Source organism: Rousettus aegyptiacus, unplaced genomic scaffold (genome assembly GCF_014176215.1).
Source record: "Rousettus aegyptiacus isolate mRouAeg1 unplaced genomic scaffold, mRouAeg1.p scaffold_m13_p_12, whole genome shotgun sequence".
Taxonomy (NCBI): domain Eukaryota; kingdom Metazoa; phylum Chordata; class Mammalia; order Chiroptera; family Pteropodidae; genus Rousettus; species Rousettus aegyptiacus.
The window spans coordinates 82,462,882-82,475,021 of NW_023416287.1; the positions used below are offsets into that span (position 1 = coordinate 82,462,882).

The window sequence follows — 12,140 nt, forward strand, 5'->3', positions numbered from 1 at the left end:
ATTTAAAACTAAATTTAATTAAAGTTATAGGGACACACCGTTTTATTATCAATATATTGGGTGCCGGCAATGAGGTGGGTGGAGTTGGAACCTAGGAACATATGTTTCCAGGCCAGGAACATAGTTAATAACTTAGCTCATGTGCATTGCCCATTTTGATGCTTTAACTTTCTAACTTCAATGAATGGATGTACTTTTGTATTTGTGACTTGCGCTATGGTATATTTTTATTTAAAGTTATAAGGATCCCTAGTAGGGAGGCCATAATGATGTTGTGGAAAGAACTAGGGCTTCAAACCTGGTTGGAATTCTGGTCTGCCTTTAACCAACTGTGTGCGTTGGGATAAATTACCTAGCCTGTCTGAGCTTCAATTTCCCTATTCATGAAGGATAATATAAGTTTACTGTCCAACATCTAATAAGTACTAAATAAAGGGTAAATAACATTATCATTCTCTACTTAGTGGACTATCTGAGTTTGTCCTTGAGTCAAAGGAAAACATATTTTTTTGTTCTGAAGTAAGTTCTAAAATAACTTCATACGTAGGTTCGGAGTCTATCAAGAATATCAACCAAATTCTTTTCTTCAATAATATTCCACCTAGTTTCATGGACTGTCTCTTTCCCTCTCTGGAGAATGTTTTTTTGCTCGCTCACATGTTTATTACCTATTGCTGCAAAGCAAATTACCTCAAACCTTAGAAGCTTAAAACAAACATTTATTACCTCACACAGCTTCTCAGAGTCAGGAATTCAGGAGTGCCTTAGCTGGGGCTTCTGGCTCAGAGTCTCTCATGCATGGAGCTGTGGGAAGGGCCCGCAGTCATGAAGGCTTGACTAGGTGAGGATCTGCTACCATGCTCAGGTATGGGGGTTGCATAAGGCTTTGGTTCTCTGCCAGGTGGGCCTCCCATAGGGCTGCTAATGACAGAGCAACTGACTTCCCCCAAAGCAAGTGGTCTGAGAGAAAGGGAGAGACTGAGACTGTATTAGTTACCTACTGTTGTATAATAAATTATTCCCAAACTTCAAGCAACATTTGTTATCTCACATTGTCCGTGGACCAGGAATCTGGACAAGGCTTAGCTGCGGCCTCTGGCTCTGGGTTTGTTGAAGGCTGCAATCAAGGTGTCAGCTGGGGTTGAAGTCACTGAAAATTAAGATCCTTAAATCTCACCTGGGGTAGATTCTTTTCCATGCACATTCAAGTGGATGTTGACAGGATTTAGTTTCTTGTGAAACTGAATTAGACAGGTCCCACTCAGTTCCTTGCTATGTGGGACCCTCCGAAAGGCAGCTTGCTTCATCAGAGCAAGCAAGAGGGCAAGAGAGTATGCAGTGAAAATGGAAGTCACAGTCTTTTGTAGCCAACTCTTAGAAATGATACCCCGTCACTTTACCATATTCTATTTATTAGAATCGAGTAACTTGGTCCAGACAACACTCCAAAAAAGTTTTTACACAAGGGCTTGCATATTAGGAAGCAAGGGTTGCGGAAACCATCTTAGCAGCCTACCACAGCAACCCAAAACAAAGCTGCAGTGCATTTTGTAACCTAATAAGTGAAGTGGCACTTTATTATTTCTGCTACATTCCATTGGCCACACAGACCAATTTCAGTGCAAGATGGCAAAGGACTACACAGGGGTGAATACCAGGAGGTGGAGTTCAGTGAGAACCATCATAGGGGCTGCCTACCACCTCACACCCAGATGAATTTCTCCTCTTCATCCAGCTGTGAGCCCCTGGAGGCCGACTTGTGTGGATCACATCAGTGGGCCCTTTGGCTTCTGGTCAGATACAGCCAATGGGGATCGCTGGTGGCAGAGTAGAGGGAGGTGGCAAGGTTGGAGCACTTATTCCCCCAGGTGTCTTATTGCAGGCTGGCTGCATTCACAAGTGAAGGCCACAGCTCCTGTCAGGTGGCACTGAGATTGGCATCCAATCTGCCCTTCATGAATTTGGTTTTATCTCATACATAAAATTGGATGTATTGTCCTATGAAAATGTCCATTAGGAGACATTTAATATGGAGGGCTCCATACTCTGTGGACACTGGCCTTTTCCCCAAAACACTCCAGTGCTTGTTCAGAAAAAACATATATAAAGTGGGTATAGTAACAGGATGGAGGCCGTGCATAGGTCTGACCTCTTGGACTACTCTTCATCAACTCTGATTTGGCTGCTACTGCCACTGAGACAACTCGGCCTGCCAATAGCAGAAGCCAACTTTGATAACCTGATAGAACACAAATCTCTGGGGGAACCAGCTGGCTACGTGGCGGAAGAGCAATATGTGTTTCAACTATAGAGTCATAGTCCACACAGAGATGTGCCCTCCCTGCCTGCAGCACCAACATCTGTGAACTTACAGAATGCTATATCCATCTCCACGGTAACGGCATCTTCTCTAACCAGGGAACATATTTTCTTTTTTTTTTTTTAACTAATTTTTTTATGGTGACATTGGTTAACGAAATCCAATAAGTTTCAGTTGTACACTATAACAGTAAGACATATATATATTTACACTGTGTGTTCACCTCGCATAGTTAGATTTCTTTCTGTCACCTCATACTTGACCCTCTTTACCCCATCTACCTCCCCCCTACCCCCAACCCCTACCCTCTGGTAACCACTACTCTATTGTCCATGTCCGTGAGTCTCTGTTTGTTTGTCCTGTTCCTTTGTTGCTTTTAGGTTTATATCACACATGTAAGTGATATTGTGTGATTTTCGACTTTTTCTGTTTGGCTTATTTTGCTTAGCATGATTATCTCGAGGTCCAAATGGCTGTATTTCATCTCTTCTTATGGCTGAGCAATATTCCATCGTATACATGTACCACAGCTTCTTTATCCAATCATCTATGGCAGGATACTTTGGTTGCTTCCATGTCTTGGCCATCGTGAATAATGCTGCTATGAACATCGGTGTGCAAATATATCTTTTCAGATAGGAGTCTTTGGGGTAAATACCCAGTAGAGCGATTGCTGGATCATATGGTAGATCAATTCTTGGTTTTTTGAGAAATCTCCATACTGTTTTCCATAGTGGCTGTACCAATTTGCAGATCCACCAGCAGCGTATGAGGGTTCCATTTTCTCCGCATCCTCTCCAGCATTTGTTATTATCTGTCCTGTTGATGATAGCTATTCTAACAGGTGTAAGGTGTTTTTCATAGTGGTTTTGATTTGCATTTCCCTAATAGCTAGTGATGTCGAGCATCTTTTCAAATATTTGTTGGCCATTTGTATGTCCTCTGTAGAGAAGTGTCTGTTAGGTCCTCTGCTCACTTTTTGATTGGATTTTTTGTTGTTGTTGTCGTTGAGTTGTATGAGTTCTTTGTATATTTTGGATACTAGGCCCTCATCAGGGGTGTTGCTTGCAAATATGTTTTCCCATTCTGATGGTTGTCTCTTTAGCTTGTTGATAATTTCATTTGCTGAGCAAAAGCTTTTTAATTCGATGTAGCCCCATTCATTTATTTTAACTTTTATTTCCCTTGCTTTTGAGATCGAATTCGTAAATTCCTCTTTAAGTCCAAAGTCCTTGAGATTAGTTCCTATGTTTTCGTCTATGCATTTTATTGAAGGAACATATTTTCATAGAAGGAAATGTGATGATAGTCTCATACCTATGGAATTCACTGATTTACCAATGGGCTTTCTGTTAAATTATTGTTTAAAATAGTCACACATGCTCCCCTTTCTTATATGGGGGAAATATACTTCCCTGCTTCATTTACGTTAGGTTTGTCCACGTGGATTTTCTTTGATCATAGGGTATGTGATACAAGCAAAGATTTCAACTGTGCTGGTAATTTGAGCTTATTTTCTTGCTTCTGCCATCATCATGAGAAGAACATGCCTCAACTGGTCCACTGGTCTGAGGAAGGTAAGAATGTATAGCTTGAAGCCAAGCCCAACTGAACTCAGTCCATCCAGATCAACTGATCCTCAGATGCATTGAGAGAATAAATGGTTGCTGTGTTGCCTCTGGGTTTTAGAGAATTGTGCTATACAGTTTTATTGTGGCAATAGTAGACTGATACATGCCCCGTTGCCTAGAAGAAGCTGGTTTAAAGGAATAGCTGAAATGGGGGTCAGTTATGACACTCTTCAAGGGTACTATATATGCCTTAAACCAGTAGCCAATGTAGGGTACAGTATTCCCCATAGTGGAATGCACATTACTATTTTGGGGGTAGATTTCAAAGAAGTCTCCAGGTAATTTCATTTCCATGAAATAATTGAGATAGCTATGATTTGCACTGAATCTAGTAGGCAGGAATCTTTACTGTTCATTGCCCAAAGGAAGGACTATACCTCTCTATAACACCAGTGAAAACCACAGGAAATGGGAAGGGAGGGAAGGGAACATAGCTCTTGCAGACCAGCGCCCATTACCCTCAGTTTCCACCCATAAAAACAAAGTGGTCGGGTAGCACTGCTTTCACAGGGGCTGATCGCTGTCTTATCAGTGTATTGACCTCCACAAGCCACCGTAGCATGGCCAGCTCAAGCTCAGGGTATGTGAGGCTGGTGCAGCCATGTTATTTCCGGGACACTTCCGGGTTTCCTTCACGTGGTCATGCTCTTTGGGTTTCGCTGTACACCTTCAGACGAGGAGGGGACCCCTGGGCTGCTTTTCCGGCACTAGGTCCGAGCAAATCCACAGACGTCTTTAGAGCTTTCTCATGCACTGTTATGTACTCCTCAAAACAATCTTCCGGGAGAGAAGAGGCAAAAATCTCTGTAAGTGCTTTTAGGGCTCGTTTCTTCCTCCCAGGGCCAGGAACGGGAGTGGGGTTGGGGGGAGGCCCAGTGTTTGCAATTTAATTAATGAATACGTCCCGCAGCCGTGTCAAATTCGGTGCCTGCACACCCATGGCCGGCGCTGGCCCAAAAGGCTGCCATAGAAACACTGTGACTCATGGGCCCTGACCCCCTCTGCTGGGCCTCAGGGATAGATTTGGTTACAGACACCAAGCTCTAGACGTGGAGGCCGATGGAGTGGTGGGGTGGGCCACCCGGTAAAACCCAGGGTAAAAGAAAAATATTAAAAAAAATTAATACATCAATTAAAAAAAATCTCAGTAATATTTACAATTGGCTTGATACTGGAAACAGAAGTGGAGCTGGTAATTTCGTTGTAATGATTAAGGAACTGGAACGTAAACTTTTTTTGTTGTAGAGTTAAATTTGAGCACTTAGGTTTGCTTGTTTATTTCAGTGCTTCCCAGGCTCCTTTATGTTTTGAATTGCTTGTTTGTAAGCACTTTATGTATAATCGCTTTCTAAAAAATTAAAAATGAATGAGCTCTTAAAGTGTTGCTAGGTGCCCACTCTTCGAGGAGGGTGAATAATGGTAACTCTGCAGCTGGGGCTCTGAAGCCAGAGACAGGCATACCTGGTTTTATTGCTCTTAGCTTTATTGTGCTTCAAAGATGTTGCGCTTTTTTACAAATCGAAGGCCAGACCACCTGCCTAAAGATTGCAACCGTTTTGTTTGTTTGTTTGTTTGTTTTTTGGTGATATTCACTTTACTGAGGTGGTCTGTCTCCGAGGTATGCCTGTACGTTACCAGAGGACCCAGGACTCATTTTCTGCCTCTGTGACCCTTCTGAGCCACAGTTTTCTACTGTAAAATGATGGTAATCCTTCTCTGGAAAAGTTGCTGTGAGGTCGATATGAGATCAAGTATACAGAAATGCCTAGTAGGTATGTGCCTGGCATCCAGTGAGCCTTCTGGATTAGAATATAAATGGTATTAATAGTTCATCCTTGTTCTCTTCCCCCCTGGTCTATGTGTATCAAAGCTTTAAGCCTTTAACCAAACTGCCCAGGGGTGCTGGCGGACCCCCGCCATTCCCCACCCTACCCCTTTTTAGACCACCCCCCTGCTGAATTCTGGCCAGTATCCAGAATTTCTCAGACTGCACATCCTTCCCACTGCTCCAGCTCTCAGCAAATGACCTGTCTCTTGCATCAAGCCATTAGATATGATGAGCTCTCTGGCAGCCTTCCCTTAGAACCCTCGAACTTTCCTGCTTCAGTGCCCCGCCGTTCCTAGTACTACAGTGCAATACTATCCCTCCTCTTGTCCTCCGGATCCCTCTCAGCTCTTCAGCCTAATGTCTACATTCCAACCCGGGTGAATGCGTACAAACGCAAATCCAGTCATTCCATCGTCCAGCTGACAACCTTCCATGACTTCCGTTTGCACTTAGGATTCACCCTAGTCCTTGTGTGCTCGTCAGGCTTTGTATACCCTGTCCTGTCATTGCTTTCTTTTTTTCTTTTTTCTTTTTCCTTTTTTTTTTTTTTTTACAGTAGAAAAGAAAAGTTTTATTAGAAGGGAAAGTACACTTCCAGACATGAAAGCGGGCCTAAGCAAGAGAAGCGTGGCTCAAAAGGCCTTGTCGTTGCTTTCTGAAAGCACGATTAACATCAGCCTCACTTCTTCAGTCCATTGTCCTGGGGACAGTGTGGGATTTGGGATAGACTTTAAGACAGGTGACTGCAGAGTCAAATGGAGAAGGAGATGGGGATGTTTTCAAAGCAGAATGAAAGCGGTGAGGAAGAACTCCCCCAGGGTAGTTCGAAGAGCAATCATTGTTTCAGATTAACAGGAGTCAAGCAAGGCTCTTCTGGGTCTTCAGAGGGTCTCAGAGCCTGGATTGATGGTTTCTTGGTTTGTGAGGTTTTTTGCTCTTAGAGCAGATCATGAAAGTATTTTCACCATAAGCCACAAAATCCTGAGAAGTCTCCCGGCCTTGGACAAACCCAGTTCATTGAAAGGTGCTCTTTTGGGTCCACACTTCCTCAAGATGTTTGCAGTGATGAAATCTTGATGCAAGTTTTCCAGAAGCTTGAACCAAAATTCTACCTTTAGAAATAGTCCTCAATGGTACCTTTCTTAAACTCTTCAATAAGCATAAATATTTATATTGGTCGCACAAAATTTACATAAGGTAGCGGAAGGTAGGTGGGAATCCCAAAGCAGATGGTAACCTGAAACCTCCTATAGGATTTCCATAGATTGGCTTATTCATTATGCAGCTTGGCTCAGCAGAAACACTTTATAATGAAAGTGCAAGATGACTCCCAGTTGGTAAATCAATCTCTATTCTAAAAGTTGATTCTAATTACCTGGGAGAATTGATTCCCGATGAGAAATGCTGAGCCAGAGAACCCACCCACGTTGGCCCCACATGCCAGATCCAATATCTTTAATCCCCTGGTGGAAGCGAAACGGAGATGTTCCAGAGTTTATGACTCCAGAGTGACTGCTGTTGTTTAACTGCGTGAGGGGCCAAAGGAACGTTGATAATCTCTCCAACTGGACGTTGTCTGGAGTGAGATACCCATATGCTGAATTTGGCAGGATCATCCTGGGTTTTTAACCACCAAACTTGGTTGGCAGGTTTGGATTTCTCTGTTAGAATTTCCCTTCCTCTTACATTTATTGTAAACAGCTGTATTCAAGTTTCGAGGTTAAATTCTTGATAATTTAAATATATTGTGAAGTGATTACCACAGTAAGTTTAGTTAACATCTGGCATCTCATATAAATACAAAGTAAAAACATTTTTCCTTGTGACGAGATCTTAGGATTTATTCTCTTAACAGTTTTCCTATGTATCATACAGCAGTGTTAACTAGTCATCATGTTCATTACATCGCTGATCTCTATTTATCTTATCACTGGAAGTTTGTGCCTTTGACCACTTTTACCCAGTTTCTACCCCCTGCCTCTGGTAAACAAAAGTCTGCCCTCTTTCTTTATGATTTTTTTTTTCTGATTCCACATACGATATTCATTTTCTCAGTCTAACTTATTTCACTTAGCATAATGCCCTCAAGGTTTATTCATGATGTTGCAAGTGACAGTATTTCCTCATTTTTATGGCCGAATAATATTCGCATGTGCGTGTGTGTGTGTGTGTGTGTGTGTGTACTGCAACTTTTTTCATGGGGCCAACATTCTATTTTTCCTTCACTGTAAGGTTAAATGGTGCTGTTGGCAAATGTTATTGCTTTCGATAATATTCTAATTTTGTGTATTTGTAAAATTAAAAAAATATATAGACTGTTAGAACTTTTGGAATACACCTTTAGAGATCTTCAATACAATTTCTAAATTTTATAGACCAAAAAATAAAAATGTGGCCAAAGGGTTCAGGTAACTACAAAGTTCATATAGCTAGTCTTTTGACACCAAATTAAATGTTCTTTTCAGTACATTATGCTGTTCTCTAAATTCCAGATTTTGGAGTGATGTCAGAAACATGGCAGAGTGAGAGACGTCCCCAGATTTCTCCCCTTGAAAGAACAATAAGCTGAACATCTAAAACTCAACAAGAAACACTCAAACTGCGCACCAGCACTTCTAGCGTGGGATCTGCACATAAGAACTACCACAGGGATCCAAGAGGCTTAGACGCCACCTACTGGAAACCAAAAGAAAAACACCTTCTTTGCAACAAGCTAAAGAGAGACCTTTATATAATAATTCTTCCTTCGGGGAAAAAAGCAGAAAACACTTCCATTAATACCTAGGTGGAGAAATAGTCCATTAAGCACCACAAACAACCAAGATGACAAGGCAGCTCAGAAAGAAAGAGAAAAATCTCCAGAAAATAAGCTTATAGATATAGAAATATGAGACTTAAATGACAGAGAATTCAGGATGGTACTTCTGAAAAAACTCAGTGAGTTCCAGAATGAGCCATATCAACAATTTTAGGAACTGAAAAAAACTAAGCAGAGCAAGAAGAATGAAACCCTCAAAAAGAACCAAATATAAAAAAAAGACACTGCAAGAGTTGAAAAATGAAATAGCAAGCTTGGGAAGTAGAGCCAACCGAAAGGAGGAAAGGATCAGTGATATTGAAGACAGAAATCTATAACTCGGAAAGAAAAAAAGAGAAACCAAAGAATGAAAAATAATGAACGAGAAATACAAGAACTAGCTGATACCACCAGGAAAGGAAACATAAGAATAATGGGCATTCTTGAAGGGGAGGAAAAGGAACAGGGACTAGAAAGCATTTTCAGACAAATAGTTGACAAGAATTTCCCAAATCTAAGGAATGAGCTGGAGCTTGGAATTCAGGGAGTCAACAGAACACCCAATTATCTCAACCCCAGAAGGCCTCTAAGACACATTGTATTAAAATTATCAAAAAACAAAGACAGAATTCTTAGGGCAGCCACGGAAAAGACAGTAACCTATAAAGGAAAACCCATTAGATTATTGTCGGACTTCTCATCAAAAACCTTACAAGCCAGAAAGGAGTGGAATCAAATAGTTAAACTATTAATTGAAAGGAACTACCAGCCAAGAATAATGTATCCAGCAAAGCGCTCCTTTAGATATGATGAAGAAATAAAGACCTTTCCAGACACACATATTCACAAGTGTACATCTATCAAAGTAAACCCGTTTTTACTTCCACAAGCTGTAACACGGCATAGCTGATTTCCCTGCAGGTGAATTGAATTAGTGTTTTCTCAGCTTCTTCAAAAATATTCTCACCTGTTTCACGCAGCCCATTCAGAGAGGCTAATTCTCCAGTCACTTTAAACATTGACTCCTTGAGTAAACAGGAACAAATGAACAGTATCCTGAAAACTTTCAACTTATTAAGAGCCAAGGAAAACCACTCAAAATAATTTGCCTTCACTAAATAAATTGACTATAGATGTTGTTCCCAGGGGTCTCAACACTTTAAGCAGCTGTTCTTACCCAAAGGCTAATGGTCTTAAACAGGTTTATTTTTTCTGAATGCATTTTTTTCAGCTGCTATAATCAACATCAAATTTCTTACATGGCCAGCAAATGAGTTACTTGGATGTGTACTTTGGTTACAGTCTCATTTCCTTCATTTCTTTTTTTTGTGAAATTTAACTATGATATAGCTTTTAATTTTTGTAACTTCTGAATTTTTTTTTTGTGATTTGGTAATATTGTGATGAGTTCTTGGTCTGGTAATGTTGACATGTATTATAGCACAGATACAGGTTCGTTGCATAATAAACAATACTTTGCCATCTACATAAATAAATAAATAAATTTCAGATCTTCTTTATTTAAATTTTTCAGTTACAGTTGACTTAAAATACATTTGATAAACCTGAAGCTTTATTCTTAAGTGGGTTTGACACTGACCAGAACCTAATGTCTTAATGATGAAAAGAAGTGGACACACAGTATTGTATACAGCAGGAGAATCTGGTAGAAAGAATGTATGGGAGTCATAGTTCTATCATGCTAAACAAAGCTTGCTTGGATTAAAGCAGAATGCATGTTAAAGAAGTGAAGTTCATACGTGGTTACAAGTTTACCCTGTGAGGTTACTTTCCATAGAACCCCTTTTTCTTCCATAGTCTGTCTATAAGTTTGTTGATTTTACTTATCTTTTTAAAGAATCAACTCTTTGTTTTGTTAATCTTTTCTATTTTTTTCTTGTTCCCTGTTTCATTTATTTCTCCTCTAATCTCTATTACTTCTTTGCTTTCGTTAACTTTGGGCTTGGTTTGTTCATTTTTCTAGATCCTTAAGGCTTAGAGTTGTTTATTTGAGAACTTTCTTGTTAATTAATTTAGGCGTGTATTGCTGTGAATTTCTCTCTCAGAACTGCTTTTGCTGCATCCCATAAATTTTGGTATGTTTTCATTTTTATTTATCTCAGGATATTCTTTTAATTTCTTCTTTGATCAATTGGTTGTTGAGGGTGTTGTTTAATTTCCAAGTATTCATTAATTTTCCAGGTTTCCTCCCATTAATGATTTCTAGTTTTACACCATTGTGGTCAGAGAAGATATGGAGTGTGATTTTCAGTCTTCGTGAATTTGCTTAGCCTTGTTTTTTGGCCTAACATACTATCTATCCTAGAGGATGTTCCATGTGTGTTTGAAAAAAAAGCGTACTTGGCTGTTGGATAGAATGTTCTGTATATGTCTGTAGGTCTCTTTGGTTTATATTGTTGTCCAAATCTGCTCTTTCCTTATCGGTTCTATGCGTGGATGCTTTATCCCTTGTTGAGAATGGGGTGTTGAAGTCCCCAGCTCTTATTGTATTGCCGTTTATTTCTCCTTTTAGCCCTGTTTTGGCTATATATATTTAAGTGCTCTGATATTCGCAGCTGGTATATTTACAGTTGTCATATCTTCATGATGGATTGACTTTTTATCATTACATAATGACCTTATCTGTCATTTATTACAGTTATGTGGTGTGTGACACAGCAGGCTTCTGAAGAAGCCCACCCTGGACCACCCTGCAGACCTGGACCCAGTGCTCAGTACCCACAGGGGCCCATTGTGCTGCAGACTGCTCCCCACTTTGCATTGTGTGAACTTGGGTGAGTCCCTTCTCAGAATCTCGTTCTCCTTGCTATAAGTAGCAGTACTTGACTTTATTTGAAGTGTTCTCAGAAAATCTTCGAGGTGGTTAAGGGTTGAGATAACTTAAAGAAAGGAAAAAAAAATGAGTTGCTGCTTTTAGTTTAGGCTTTTTAATTGGATTGCTTACTGAGAGTCTGAACAAAGTCTTTGCTGGTTAAATGAGAGACTGCGCTCTCTTTAGCTCTGAAAGAGAAAGGACACTTGCTTCTCCAACCCAAATGGCCAACAGGTGATGACAGTTGTTTCAGAGCCCCACATCCAAAGTGGTAGAGACTGGTGCTGTGCAGTACCCAGTAACTCACCCAATCCGGGGGAAGCTGGTGGGAGCCCAGGGGAGAAGGGCAGGGCACCCTGGGACGGATTCTCCCCGAGAGAGGGGCTCATGCTTTGTAAAGCGTCATGGTTCTGGTGGTGTCCTGTAAGCTCTTGCTGGCCCTTGCTTGGATAGACTAAGCATCTTTGTGGGGTCGCCTGAGGAAAATTTTCTCTACGGTGTAAAGCAGTTCTATAGGGATGTTTGCCACATTCGGCTTCTCTGGATGTGTTCACGTTAAGGCTGGTTATTCCTAGAAGTTTGTTCAGAGTCTACAGATTTCAAAAGAAAAGCTAACTTAATGGGATATCGTGCCTCCGAGGCTGACAAGCCCCAGGACAGGCAGCCTCCATTAATACTAAAATGGCTGAGATGAGGATCCTCTGCTACTTCTAAATTAACTTTTGTGTGTG

General features: G+C 40.8%; 1 long non-coding RNA gene and 1 other non-coding gene across 7 annotated transcripts in view; both read left to right on the forward strand.

Annotated features, from left to right (window-relative positions):
- Positions 1-4,271: 4,271 nt before the first annotated feature.
- LOC107502185 overlaps positions 4,272-12,140 on the forward strand; it is a 29,140-nt gene continuing 21,271 nt past the window's right edge. For 3 of the 6 annotated variants that reach the window (XR_004953745.1, XR_004953746.1, XR_004953747.1), the window contains exons 1-3: positions 4,272-4,757; positions 5,570-5,723; positions 11,236-11,371. This is a non-coding gene — a long non-coding RNA (uncharacterized LOC107502185). The remainder of the gene's footprint in view (positions 4,758-5,569; positions 5,724-11,235; positions 11,372-12,140) is intronic. The other 3 variants (XR_004953742.1, XR_004953743.1, XR_004953744.1) reach the window with 2 other exon arrangements.
- On the forward strand, positions 4,857-4,990 carry LOC118610179. The gene has a single exon (XR_004953833.1). It is a non-coding gene; the product is annotated as a small nucleolar RNA SNORA5 (small nucleolar RNA).